At 43.2% G+C, this 15,570-nt stretch overlaps 1 protein-coding gene and 1 non-coding gene across 2 annotated transcripts in view; one reads left to right on the plus strand and one right to left on the minus strand.

Moving 5' to 3' along the window:
- The window catches only part of LOC119976528, a 291,544-nt gene that overhangs the window by 248,556 nt on the left and 27,418 nt on the right, over positions 1–15,570 (plus strand). The window lies entirely within an intron of this gene.
- Positions 4,660–4,730, minus strand: trnag-gcc. Its single transcript has one exon. It is a non-coding gene; the product is annotated as a tRNA-Gly (tRNA).

Here is a 15,570-nt window from a genome sequence, read left to right on the forward strand (position 1 = left end):
GAGTACACCCGCTGATGAGTAAATTACTCAGGTCGGAAGGCGAGGAAGTTTACTGAAATTAAATGCTGTTTCTAGCTTTGGAATTGAAATTCAATATAGGTTGACGAAGGCGGTTCCATAGATTTGTAGAAAGCGTTATTTACCATTCAATAACATATACTGAAATTTATACATTGGACAAAGTACAACTTTTGACCATTAATGAATTGAGTAATATCAGAACACTTATTTTTTTTCAATGGATGGACACGTCTTTTAAATATTACATGAAATGTTTGGTGATCAATCCACTTTCTTCTCCTCTGACTATCGTAAAAAGTCTCACAACACCAGGTTAAAGTCCAACAGGTATGTTTCGAATCACTAGCTTTCAGAGCGCAGCTTCCTCAGGTGAATTCAGCCGAGGAAACAGTTGCGTACCGAAACATAAGGATTCGAAACAAACCTGTTGGTTATTAACCTGGTGTTGTCAGACTTATTACTGTGCCCACCCCAATCCAACGCCGGCATCTCCAACTCTACACATCGGCTGATATTTAACCAGCCGTCCATAATGAAATGAAAAGAAAATCGCTTATTGTCACGAGTAGGCTTTAATGAAGTTACTGTGAAAAGCCCCTAGTCGCCACATTCCGGCGCCTGTCCTGGGAGGCAGGTACGGGAATCGAACCGTGCTGCTGGCCTGCTTGGTCTGCTTTAAAAGTCAGCGATTTAGCCCAGTGAGCTAAACCAGCCCCTAAAGTAGCCCATGTGCCTACTCAGTGCAGAGAAAATAACTTTCAGTTCTTCATTTTTCTAAATAGTGTATGAAGGGGCAATATTGGAACCGAGGCAATACGAAATGAAATGTAAATCGCTTTTTGTCACGAGTAGACGTCAATGAAGTTACTGTGAAAAGCCCCTATTCACCATCTTCCGGCGCCTGTCCGGGGAGGCTGTTACTGGAATCGAACCGTGCTGCTGGCCTGCTTGGTCTGCCAGCGATTTAGCCTAGTGTGCTAAACAATATGCAGGTTGTTTTGCTCATCGACAGCAGTGGTAGAATTGGGATAGCTTATAGGCAATCATGTGTGCATCACACAAGGTTTTTTGTGTAACAAGCAAGTGGACAAATATATCTTGGTTTAGTTTATTTTCAACCACAAAGTACTTGTGTGAAAACAGTTAATGCATGTAGCAAAGAAGAAAGCCCGATATTCCAAAGGCATTTAAACAAGAAAGTCGGAGGTAAGTTAAGTTTTGGTCCTTGAGAGTGAGAATGTGGAATTAATGGTAAAAATCAGGAAATTGCGATTGAAATCAAAACAAATGATAGAGGGTATACAACATTCCAGTGAGACATGCGAAACATGGGACAAGAGGAATCTGGACAAATACAGTCAGCGGCACTGACAAAACTGGTGGAAATGATCGCTGACAAATATTCGGTCTCGGTAAACTTCAGCCCATGGTCATCAAAGAGATTCGTATTGGGGGAATCGATTCATTCATTTTCCCCAGATACGCAGATTATGCAAAATGTAGCATAAGATGAAAAGTAGCAAATGTTACTCCTGTAGTCAAGAAGGAGGGAGGCAAAAGGAAGGAAACTAAACTGAGCATGGAGTCTGCCTTTCAGAACCTGCATTATTCAATTGGTTATAGTTGCCACTAAAAACCAAACACGAGGTTCCCGACAAGAGCCGGGCTATGTGAAAGTGAAAATATGTCATTAATATTATTTGATGAAACAGTAAGTGCTGTGAAACTAATAACGATTTAACAAATGCACTGTACGTCTGTTTCCAAAAGGCATTTTATAAAATGTTATACAAAGCTTATTCTGTAAGCTAGTAAGTCAAGGCGTGCAGAGTAATAAACTAACCTGGAAATGATTTACGTGGCTGGCAGAATACCGAACGTGCATGAATAATTTGTTGTCTGACTTGGCAAGGTGTGCTAAAATAGATTCCTGCAGGTGCCAATGCTGAAGCGTCATCTTTTCACAATTTACAACAAAGACACGGATGAGGAAGGGAAGGGAACGTGGTTGCATTTGCATGCGAACCAAGTAAGGTATGCGTGCACGTAGTAAAACAGAGGTAAGGAGTTTGGAAACGGATATAAACAGATCCAATGAAAGCAACACCTGGCAGAACATGTAGAATGTATGAAATGCTTCAATATGATAGGAAAATAGGAGTACGCCATTGAGATCCGCAATCATACTACACCATTCAATGCGATCGTACCTGTTTATATCTCTTAATACATTTGCTTCGCAAAAAGTATCTGTCTTGGACTTAAAATTCAAAATTGATCTAGATCAATTGCCATTTTGAAAGGCATTGCGTACCTCTACCACATTTTGTGTGTCGAAGTGCTTAGTTGCATCTCAAATAAATGGTCTGGCATTGATATTTAGACTGCACCAAAAATTTCTAGAATGTGCAACCAGTGGAGACCGTTTATTTTTATCGGTCCTGTTTTTTCCTGTTAATCTCATGCAAAGCTATTCTTTTTTCAGCAAATATAAAAATATTCAGCATAACATGAATCGAAAGTGAATCAGGAATGATTCACTCTGCAGTTACATCGAGATTTTCCCGTGAATGAGTCACAAAACGTCAGTGTGCAGCAATCGGAATAAATCAAGAAGACGAATGGAATACTATATTTCATTCCAAAGTTAATTAAACATGAAATTACCGATGTTCGCATAACTTTCTAAAGGACACGGATGAGACAAAGTTGAAAAAATGTGTGCAATTTTATACCTTTAGTTAACGAGGGATATATATGCGTGATGGCGTTTCAGATCGGCAATGGCAACGAACTGGAATCATAGAATCATATAATTTACAGTGCAGAACAAGGCTATTCGGCCAATCAAGTCTGTAGTGGCCATTGGAAAGAGCCATTATCTGAGACCCTATCCCGACACCTCCACTCTATCCCCGTAACCACACCTCACCTCTTTTTGGACACTAAGGCCAATTTAGCATTGACAGCCGTCCTACCTGCATATCTTTGGAATGTGGGAAGAAACCGGAGCACCCGGAAGAAACCCACGCAGACAAGGGGAGAATGCGCAGACTCTGCACAGACAGTGACCTAAGTCGGGAATCGAACCTGGGACACTGGAGCTGTGAAGAAGGTGTGCTGACCACAGGGTGATCACGATAGGTTAGATATACGGGAATGCCGACTACCGACTATAGTTTTAAACATAGAACAGAGAACATACAGTGCAGAAGGAGGCCATTACGCCCTTCGATTCCCCACTGACCCATTTAAGCCCTCAATTCCACCTATCCCCGTAACGCAATAACCCATCTTAACCTTTTTTGATCACTAAGGACAATTTATCATGGCCAATCCATCTCTCCGTCATGTCTTTGGACTGTTCGAAGAAACCACAGCACCCGGAGGAAAGGCACACAGACACGGGGAGAACGTGCAAACTCCGCACAGGCAGTGAGCATGGGGGGAATCTAACCTGGGACCCTGGCTCTGTGAAGTCACAGCGCTATTTACTTGTGCTACCATGCTGGCCCAAGTGAGGGCTGGACTGAGTCTTACGGCTGAAAGATCCTGACTGGTCTTGAGAATATGGTAGTTGAAGGATGAATCCAGAACTACGGTTTGTTCTACAATTAGTTGTTCACGGGAAAAATTAGGAGACGTGCTTCCCTTACTGAGTTGAGCGACATTCAAAAATTGTACCTCAAAAGGAAGTTGGAGTATGCATATTGAATATATTTAAGGACGAGTTAACTAAGTTTTTGTCATCAAGCTAACCAAACGTTATCGAAAGAAATTTTAATTGTGGAATTCGACACAAGCCAATCAGCCATTATCGCATTGCAATTTTGGAACAGTCTGGCGGGCTTGGATGGCCTACATCCACTTGTCATTCTTCTGCCCGTGTGAAGATACTTTTGGTCTGAAAGCAACCCGTTCGTCAAGTATAGACAATTGAATAATTTACCCAGAAGTAATCGTGAAATCTTAATTCATTTCATTTATTTACGGATACGAACATTTCTGGTTTGGCAACAAATCATTGCTTATCCCTAGTTGTAGTTCAGAAGGCGGAGGGGCCTTGTATTCTTGAACTGCTGCAGTACGGGAGATGCAGGTATACCCATCGTACTGTAAGTATGGAGTTCGAGGATTTTGACTTTGCGACAGTGAAGGATTGGTGATATGTTTACAAGCCGTAGTGGTGAGTCCTTACATCGAGACCCTCTAGGAACCTTAGTTCGCTCTTGTCTGTCAAGATGGCAGTTGCTCTGGGTTTCGATGATTCTGTCCAAGGAACCTTGGAGAGTTTATAGAATTTACAGTGCAGAAGGAGGCCATTCGGCCCATCGAGTCTGCACCGGTTCTTGGAAAGAGCACCCAAAGTTAACACCTCCACCCTCTCCCCATAACCCCACCCAACATTAAGGGCAATTTTGGACACTAAGGGCAATTTATCATGGCAAATCCACCTAACCTGCACATATTTGGACTGTGGGAGGAAACCAGAGCACCCGGCGGAAACCCACGCACACACGGGGAGGATGTGCAGACTCCACACAGACAGTGACCCAAGCCGGAATCGAACCTGCAATCCTGGAGCTGTGAAGCAATTGCGCTACCCACAATGCTACCATGCTGCCCAAAGATGTGCGATGCATTGGCCAGGAATCGAACCCGGGCCTCCCGCGTGGCAGGCGAGAATTCAACCACTGAACCACCAATGCAAAGTACAACGTTCTTGCAATGCATCATGCAGATGGTACACATGAATGCCACAGTTTGCCGGTGGTGGAGGGATTTAGATACAAGAGCGGGTGCAGCTGAAACAAGGTGGCAAATCCAGGAAACGATGAGTTTTTGACTATTATCTGTCTAACTAAATCACGGCATTTAAACATGCCGAAAACAGAGATGTTAACCACCATTTAAAATTGTATTAAAATTGTAATTCATTGATGAGAAGAAATTGATCCTCGGCATCCACCATATAAAGTATCACTATCATGTTTGGCAATTTTATTAGCTCGTCAACTCACCCTTCCCAGTGAATATTGGAAAATCAAAGACATGAATCCTGCTTTCAGAATCTATCATTTGAAGACACATCTCATTGTGGTGGAATTCAAAATACCATCATACGCGCGAAATGTAATTAATTTAAGACGATAGAAAATGCTGGAACTGCTATCGTAAGATAAGAGGTGCCGTCATTGGAGTGATGAAAGTCCACAGACTTTACCCGTTTGACCAAGTTTCTTCCGGTATTTTCCGTTTTTAACTCGTTCTATTCAAACACGTAGCTAATATTGCTTGAAAGACGAGATAACGCTCAAAAATTAAAGCATCATTCTGCCATTGCAGACGGGAGATAATCATGAGATTGCACTGACATATGCGTTGGCATTTCCAGTAACCATTCCACAATTTCTATTTAAACATGCATAAATATGCCCGTTCAATTTAACATGGTCAGAAATCATTACCTGTGCTTAGTTGTGTCATTGCAATCTGGAATGTGAACAGGATGCTCACCATCTCAAGGCTTTTTGTTCTTTCATGACCATTTCAAAGGTACATTCTATTAGTCATGCTGTGACGTACAGATGGATAAAACTAATGCAGGCAAAATAAAACTTTAAAAACATATTTGATCTAAGTAAACATAATACTGTTTTACTCTAAATTCAGTGTTGTCCAGGACGGAAAGGTCGGTCTTATTTATGTTAATTTCATGAGGACGCAACTCTTTAATCCAGATGAAGAATACATATCACATAGTGGTAGCGCTCTAACATTGAATTAGACGCTGACTGACAGACATGGACAATTGGATGCAGGAATTTGGTGTCTCGATACCATTTTAAGGCAGAAGTAATTTCCCACTACATTTTTTGGATTCCAGAACTGAACTCCATGTACCAATTCTGGGAAATTGTGAATGATTTCTGCCATTAGCAAAAACTTCCTTTTTTCAATGACGCTGATAGACATAAAACGATAAGGGCAGGATTGCCAGATGAGCCAAATCAGGTACTTTCACCTCGATCCTTTGCTGCTAAATGTATCCACTAGTTCACGAGAGAACTTTATGTTACAATAATATCTGCTAAGAAATATCTACGCTCAAATTGCGATCGAATATGTGCTTGTGTGTCGGCTTGAGGTTTGGAGGCCTCACTCTCGCCAGCAGAACAACATTCACGCATTTTGCAGCACGAAATGACACACACCATGTAATGGCTGCGTTGAGAAAGATAGTATATTCATGAGACACGTCTACAACTTCAAATTACCTTTCCACTGAGTGAAATTTGTACGGACATGCAACATTCCAGTAATGACGAGTGTTATGGGAGAGCCGTTTCAGAACCCCAAAATGTATCATGGATTTCAACAAAACTCTCCCTTTAATGGATTATTGCTTTTGAAGCACTAGGCTTGTTACCCATGTGTGGTGTGACAATCATGGACACGTGGGTTTTTAAACACAAAACAATGTTTATTACATGAATTCAACTTAACCTTTTTCAATAAACATTGGATCATGTAGAACCCCTTACTTCTAAGATAACCTCGAAAATAATACATCACTAAATAATCCCTCAAAATGTTCCTTCAAACTCAAAAATACTTAACACCTTCAAACATAAACACATCAGGTTAAAGACATCACTATTATGAGTTTACATCACCCAAATGATTCAGAGATAATGGTTCATGGCAGATATCACGGCAGATCACGCTAACTGCAAAAGCAGACACCCAAGCTATTTTCTTCAAAACAGCTCACAGTAAACCAGCCAGGCACTTTTCAGCTGCTCTATCAAATTGAAACTAAAACTCCCAAAAAGCACAAGTGAGCTCAACTCAGCTACCCCCACCCTCTGACATCACTTCTGTAATATGAGCTGCTCATTTTCTTAAAGGAACATTGATTAAACATACATTTCTTAAAGGCACTCTCACATGACACGAGAAACATATTTTACCATGCTAAATTTGATCTGCATTAAAATGTTTGTATCGTTAAATTTGCTCCGATTATACCTTTAATATTCCACTCATTGTGTTGATTAAATTACTGACTATCAAGAAGATCGATAAAGCTTTCCAAAGACAGTTTCATGATTCGTTTATAATTATTTATATTATGCCCATTTGGAAATTAAATTGATTTAACACTATAAAAAGGTTGGAAATGCTATCGTAAATTTAGAGATATAGTCATTGGAGCAATGTCATTGGAACAATCAGAACAAATTCGATTTCCGTGCTTTAATACAAAATCTCCACTTTTGATAATTTTTTATCATCACTGTATTTATTTCAATGTTGGAGTTAGTTTATTTTGTCAGCAGCAAATTTATTGCAAGGTAGAAGTTATGTTCTGGTATTTAAATAAATCAATGCAATCTGCGTTTGTTGAATTTTGCAGAATAATAAGCTTTTGAAATGACTTTGACCATCATTTCTAACATTTTATACAAACGTTACTGAATATGTAAACAAATACTTTTTACAAAATGCAACAACAACTCCACGCTAACCATGCCCTCCAAAAACATCAAACTAACCTCAGGAAAGGCGAAAAGCGTTCCCCCTATCATAACCCCCAACACCCGCCTAACAGATAACAATGTCATTTCTCAGAAATACAATATTAAAGGCCGCCCGCTTTGATAGAACCCCTCAATCGACACACTGACGGTGATATTGACCTTCTACCAATGCAAAAACATTATCCAGTCCCCTTGCCACGCCAAAGCAATGGGCAGTGCCGCGAATCTACACTCGACAGGATTCGGTTCTATTCAACCAATCAAACCAAAGGCCATGACAACAATCTCTGGCCTAATCCGCAATGATACACATCAGATACCTCATAAATCACCGTTACCGGCCTGGGTTCCAATCCCACATTCAAGGTCGTGACATGATGTCAGTAAAGAACCTGCAGATCCCCATCTGCTTGGTACATGGCCAGAACATGTGTATGGTGTGCAGGCCCCCTCAAGATGTGCTCGCAACCTACCTCGACTATCGGAAATGTGGCTCATACTCGCTTTAGTAAGGGGCGCTTAGAATATCACTGACAACCCTGATTCATTTGCTGTCAGTCTGGTCTCAAAAAAAATTGACACGGATCTGCAGGTCTCAATTATTGTTTATTTTAACCAGCTCGCTGTTGTGACTCACTCTATTGGTAGAGCAGGACGCAACCAGTCTTCTGATTCATCAACAGCCAGTGTGGACAAAGGGACAAAACGTTCCTGTACAGATACATTCAAGTTGCATGAAATTTCACATACATACGACAAATAATACAACAGTATGAATGCAAAATCCCATAGGCTATCCCGATACACTTCTTGAGCTGGCCATATATCCTGTTTGGCTCATTTCACATTCCTGGGCCCTGGGCTTATTTCGCATTATTCAGCCCTTGTGGGGCCCCGTTCACTCAGCATTCTCGTCCCAGCAATTACCCATTTTGTATTACATTCGTTTGTTCAATTCCTCTTTCCCTCCTTTTATCATTTCATGATAACCTTTTGGTGCAATGCCTAGCTATGCTCAGGATTCCCCTCTCGCAGGATTCTGCTGAGACTGCCCTCACACAGAGAGGCAGGGGACTGTGGTAGGGACTAGAGTTCCGATAGCGATTTGCCGGGGAAATGGAGGTGACAAAGGATTGGTCACTGAACCATTAAAAGGGAAGTAGTATCCTTGATCCGTATACAGGCTAGCATCACAATTATTATATCGTTTGAGCAGGGATCCCCAATAGCCCAGTTTATCAAGCTTTGGAATGCCATTCGGGCGTCCTCGCAATGCGGAGAACCCTATTGCCAACAGTGATATGAGAGACATTCGCCCAGCTACAAAGGAGCTGAAGGCCCGCAGTCAATGTGACACAGCTAGTGTTGCAACAGGTGCATTGACCTGATGTCAGGGCTGTGTGACACTTCCGATCAGTACAAGTGGAGAACAGACATGTTATATTCATTTTCATCTCTACCAGCAAACAACCGTACCCCTCACTGCTGAAACAATTCTCGTACACCGGGAATCTCTATTGGGAGTGAAGTGGCGAGGTATATACGCCCTTCGCCGTTGAAGCTGTGAGGGGTACTGTAAATACTGTGAATGTGAGTTATTCCGAGAAGGGGAAGGCAAATAGCTGGTGGGGCCGAACCCGGATCGTAAGGAAGAGTAACTTGCTCGGATGGTGGTTCGGAACGTTGACAGTAAACCACCGTTTTGGGGAGTTTGGGGAGTTGGTGAGACGGAATATAACCTTGACACCGATGCGGGGTTCGGGTAGCAGCCAACCCGTCCCTGGCCATACATGCAGTGGTAGATTTGGTAGAAGAGATTCATGCTGCCCAATTTTCCCTCGTTCTGGTTAACCTGCGTTCTCGTCGTGCCTCCCTTCCTACTCGTTCCCTCCTCTTGCTATTCCTCCTCTCTCCCCTATAACCATGTCTGACGCCCTCCGCAGGTCTGATTTTACCTTAATGCACCAGTCTTATACCATCTAAAATCAAATGTACATTTACTCCAACAACAAGAAATGTTTCCTTCCCATCGCCGGGACCAATATAATTGTTTCATGAGTCCTTCATTGTCCAGTTGCTTGTTAACCTTCCATGAGTCGATATTATGCCCTCGTACAGCGGGGCAGCGGAGAACGTCACCTCTGCATAAGTGAAATGTCCTTGTAGTTTGGTCATGTATAGATGGTGTTCCAAGTGAGGCGAAGCCGAGGACAGCACAGGCGGCCCGTATCCAATCCGTCATGCTCCACACCTGTAAAACAGCGCTGGGGAAAGGAGACAGGTTATTGACCGACCATTTTGCAGTGGTGGAGGTGAGGAATTGAACAAAGAAATGTGATATAAAATAGGATTATTAGTTAGAATAATGTAGATCTGAGCCAGTCTGTCGCTGGCGAGCTCACAGGCAAAGAAAAAAGGGATTCAACAAAGCATGGTTAGGAGGGGAGGGGGGGGGGGACGGGAGCCTCGTGCAGGGTGATGAAAAATATACTGGGTAACAAGAGGCCAAGGGTTGCGGAATGCGAAGTGAGCCAATCAGGATATATGGCCAGGTCAGGAGGTGTACATGATAACCTACGGGAATTTTGTATGTGAAACTTGATGCCATTTGCATGATATGTGTAGAGTTCTCTTTGTCTCCGATCTCACTCGGATCTGGAGCTTCAGAAGACTGCATGAGTTCTGAATCTCTATAGAGCGGGTCAGTTTTGCAAGTTGTTTAAAAATGAATAATACTATACCTACAAATCCCTCTCGAGTTTTATTGAGGCCAGACTGACGGGTAAAGAACTTGATTTGTCAGAGGTAGACCCAATCACTCTTTCCCTCCACTTTAAATGCAGTGGGGTGGTAAGGAGAACTTGGAAGGGCTCCTTTTACAGTGGCTCCAACCCTTTCCGAGTCCAGTTCTTAACCATGTCATAACTACCAGGCTGCACTGATGTTTTATTTTTCATTTTTCAAGCCAGCTATGTGATGGGGACGGTGACGAGTGAGCCGCTCGAAACTGGCTATTGAGTTCCTTGACGGCTTTATTGAGGCCTAGAACATAGTTTGTCCTTTATTCAGTCAAATGGTGAAACTGGACCAGTCTGGAAACAGGCAGGTTCCAGCGGGTTCTAATGGGCCTTCCATAAACGATCTCGGCAGGAGAGAGCCGGGCCTATCCCGCAGGTGTGAACTGTAGCTGGGAGAAGGCAACGGGGAACAATCTTAATCATGTTAACCCCCTGTCCACTGTTAATTTGGCCAATTTGGGTTTGAGGGTCTGATTGTGTCTCACAACCAAGCCGGCCGTCGGTGACCAGTACGCACAGTGGAACAGCTGGGGTATGCCCAACTGGTAGCAGAGTTCCTCATTAATTGAAGCTAGGCGTGATTGCAAAAATGTGTAGGGCACAAGACAGAGGAAATGTTAATGGCAGAGTGAAGGACTATGCAAGGTGCTGATAGTGGCATAAAGCAAAATGGAGAAGGCAAGGTCAGTGCTCAGTGAAAGCAAAACTGACAAACAAGGTACAGATGTCCCAGAGGGGGTGAGGCTGCATCGGATGAAAAATAATTCGGGAAAAAACCCTAGAAAAGTGGGAGTGAGTTGCCTTTTTAAACTGCTAAAGCTCATGTAGTGTAGGTACACCCATAGTGCTGTGAGGGAGGGAGTTCTAGGATTTTGATCCAACGATAGGGAAGGAACGGAAATATATTTCCAAGTCAGGATGGTGAATGACTTGGAGGGGAAACTCCGGGGGTGGGGTTCCCAGGTATTTGCTGCTCTTGTCCTTCCAGATAGTAGCGGTCGTGGGTTTGGAAGGTGCTGTCGAAGGAACCTTAGCGAGTTCTTGCAGAGAATCTTGCAGATGGTACACACTGCTGCTATTGCACAACAGTGGGGGAGGGTGTGAATGCTTGCAGATTGCGGTGCCGATCAAGTCGCCCCCTTTGTCCTGGATGGTGTGTCAAACCTCAGGGATATCAAAGGAATCAAGGGTGGTGTTATAATTATTTTCAGATGGACAGAAGGAGATTCCAGATTAGTAAGTGAGCCAGGGTTCCCACACAATTGCAACACAGTGAGTCCAGCTAAAAAATGTACAGGTGCAGCACGGCAAGGATGGGATTGAATTTACTGATGAAGGTCCCTACAGAACAAGAGAAAATAGAAGAGTGGGCCACACAGTTCCTCGAGCCTGCTCCAGCACTCAATATCATGACTGAGCTATCTCAGCTCCACTTTCCCACCCTATCATCACATTCCCTTCAGCTTCCACAAAAAGAAATCTCTCAGTCTCCAATAAATTAAACAGCGAAGCATCAACAGCTATTTGGGATCAAGAATATCAAAGGTAGCAGAAAAGGCCCAAATTTTGAAAAATATTGAAAAGACAGAACAAAAGACTCTGTATCGGAATGCCAATAGCATACTTTAATTTTTTACAATTAAGGGGCAATTTAGCATGGCCAATCCACCTACCTTGCACATCTTTGGGTTCTGGGGGCGAAACCCACGCAAACACGAGGAAAATGTGCAAACTTCAAACGGACAGGGACCCAGAGCCGTGATCGAACCTGGGATCTCGGCGCTGTGAGACAGTAGTGCTAACCACTGCGCTACCGTGCTGCTGTCAGCATTTCATTGTTCTTTAAAATATTTTTTATTCTCCTCCCTTTTCACATTTTCTCCCAAATTTACACCCAAAAATAAACAATAATCAGTAACGAATGTAATGTCAATCCACATATTAATAACAATAATCCCATCCTCCCACCAAATCCCAGACATTGACCCGCATGTTAACGTAATCAAAAGACAAAAAGGAATCAGGAATTACCCATAATCATCATTAACACATACAGTCCCTCTGCCCCCAACCCTCCCAGCCCCCCCCCCCCCCCCCCCCATTCCTTCCCCTAGTGCTTGATGTGATCAAATTCTCAAAAGTGCATAATGAATAACGCCCATGAATAACACTCCATCCTTCCCCTCAGTTCAAATCCATCCTTTTCAAGCATCAAGAATTCCAGTAGGTCCCCCCGCCACGCATGGGCACAGGGTGGAGAGGTTGATCTCCACCCTAACAGGATCTGCCTTCGGGCGATCAACGAGGCGAAGGCTATAACATCGTCTCCCCGCCTGTTTCCAACCCCGGCTAATTCGACACCCTGAATATGGCTACCCGAGGGCCCGGGTCCAGTTTCACGTGCACCACTTTAAAGATTACCCTAAACGCCTTCTTCCAGTAATCCTCCAGTTTTGGACAGGACCAAAACGTATGAACATGGTTTGCAGGGCCCGCCCCGCTACGTTCACACACATCTTCAACCCCCTCAAAGAGCCGGCTCATCCTCGCCCTTGTAAGGTGTGCTCTGTATACCACCTTCAGCTGAATCAGCCCCAACCTCGCACACGAGGTGGAGGCGTTCACCCTCCGGAGCACCTCACACCAGAACCCCTCCTCCATACCCTCCCCCAACTCTTCCTCCCACTTTGCCTTGATCCCTCTAGCAGCACCTTTTCCTCCTCCAAAATAGCCCCGTAAACAGCCGACACTACCCCCTTCTCCAGTCCCCCTGTTGTCTGCACCACCTCCAGCAATGTGGAGGTCGGCTCTACTGGGAAGCTCTGTATCTCCTTTCTGGCAAAGTCACGAACCTGCATGTATCTAAATATTTCCCCCTGCTCCAGCCCATACTCGCTCCCAGCTCCTTCAATCCTGCAAAACGACCCCCAAGAAACAAATCTTTCAGTGTCCTGATTACTTTCTCCTCCCATCTCCGAAAATTTCTATCCCACTTCCCTGGCTCAAAGCATTGTATTCTTAACTGAATAGATGGATTGTCAGCTAAATAGAAATAAGTATGTGTGACCTGATATCCATTGCCGAAATGCTGGGATCTGAATATTTAAGTGTACCTTACATGCGCAAGGACAGGAATCTAGGAAAGCATAGTGGTGCTCTGTTAATTAAGGGTGACATTAGTACAATAGTTTTAAAGAGCAAGATGTAGATCGAATCAGTTATAGAGAGATAAGAAATAGCATAGGGAAGAAGTCAATTGGAGAAGTAGTTTTACAGGCCTCCTAACAGTAACAACGCTGTGGGACAGGTATACAGGAAGAAATAATGGGGCTAAGAAAGGCACTGCAATCATTGCAAACTGATGCATGTAGAAATGGTACAGCAGTTATCATGGGGGATTTTAATCGACATGTCGATTGGTTTAACCAGGTCGGTCAAGGCAACCTTGAGGAGGAGTTTATAGAATGTATCCGCGGTAGTTTCCTAGAACAGTATGTAATGGAACCTACGAGGGAACAAGCGGTCCTAGATCTTGTCCTGTGTCATGAGACAGGATGGATTCATGATCTCATAGTTAGGGATCCTCTCGGAAGGAGCGATCACAATATGGTGGAATTTAAAATACAGATGGAGGGTGAGAAAGTAAAATCAAATACTAGTGTGTTGTGTTTAAACAAAGGAGATTACAAGGGAATGAGAGAAGAACTAGCTAAGGTAGACTGGGAGCTAAGACTTTATGGTGGAACAGTTGAGGAACAGTGGAGAACATTCCAAGCGATTTTTCACAGTGCTCAGCAAAGGTTTATACCAACAAAAAGGAAGGACGGAAGAAAGAGGGAAAATCGACCGTGGATATCTAAGGAAATAAGGGAGAGTATCAAATCGAAGGAAAAAGCATATAAAGTGGCAAAGATTGCTGGGAGATTAAAGGACGGAAATCTTTAGGGGGCAACAGAAAGCTACTAAAAAAGCTATAAAGAAGAGTATGAGAGTAAACTTGCTCAGAATATAAAAACAGACAGTAAAAGGTTTTACAAACATATAAGACAAAAAAGAGTGGCTAAGGTAAATATTGGTCCTTTAGAGGATGAGAAGGGAGTTTTAATAATGGGAAATGAGGAAATGGCTGAGGAACTGAACAGGTTTTTTGGGTCGGTCTTCACAGTGGAAGACACAAATAACATGCCAGTGAATGATAGAAATGAGGTTATGACAGGTGAGGACCTTGAGAGGATTGTTATCACTAAGGAGGGAGTGATGCGCAAGCTAATGGGGCTAAAGGTAGACAAGTCTCCTGGCCCTGATGGAATGCATCCCAGAGTGCTAAAAGAGATGGCTAGGGAAATTGCAGATGCACTAGTGATAAATTACCGAAATTCACTAGACTCAGGGGTGGTCCCGGTGGATTGGAAATTAGCAAACGTGACGCCACTGTTTAAAAAATGAGGTAGGCAGAAAGCAGGAAATTTTAGGCATGTGAGCTTAACTTCGGTAGTAGGTAAGATGCTGGAATCTATCATCATGGAATAAATTGCGAGGTATCTGGATATAAATTGTCCCATTGGGCAGACGCAGCATGGGTTCGTAAAGGGCAGGTCATGCCTAACTAATTTAGTGGAATTGTTTGAGGACATTACCAGTGCAGTAGATAACGGGGAGCCGATGGATGTGGTATATTTGGATTTCCAGAAAGCCTTTGACAAGGTGCCACACAAAAGGTTGCTGCATAAGATAAAGATGCATGGCATTAAGGGTAAAGTAGTAGCATGGATAGAGGATTGGTTATTTAATAGAAAGCAAAGAGTTGGGATAAATGGGTGTTTCTCTGGTTGGCGATCAGTAGCTAGTGGTGTCCCCCAGGGATCCGTGTTGGGCCCACAGTTGTTCACAATTTACATAGATGATTTGGAGTTGGGGACCAAGGGCAATGTGTCCAAGTTTGCAGATGACACTAAGATGAGTGGTAAAGCAAAAAGTGCAGAGGATACTAGAAGTCTGCAGAGGGATTTGGATAGGTTAAGTGAATGAGCTAGGGTCTGGCAGATGGAATACAATGTTGACAAATGTGAGGTTATCCATTTTGGTAGGAATAACAGCAAACGGGATTATTATTTAAACGATAAAATATTAAAGCATGCCGCTGTTCATAGAGATTGGGTGTGCTAGTGCATGAGTCACAGAAGGTTGGTTTACAAGTGCAACAGGTG

Source organism: Scyliorhinus canicula, chromosome 13 (genome assembly GCF_902713615.1).
Source record: "Scyliorhinus canicula chromosome 13, sScyCan1.1, whole genome shotgun sequence".
NCBI classification, from domain to species: Eukaryota; Metazoa; Chordata; class Chondrichthyes; order Carcharhiniformes; family Scyliorhinidae; genus Scyliorhinus; species Scyliorhinus canicula.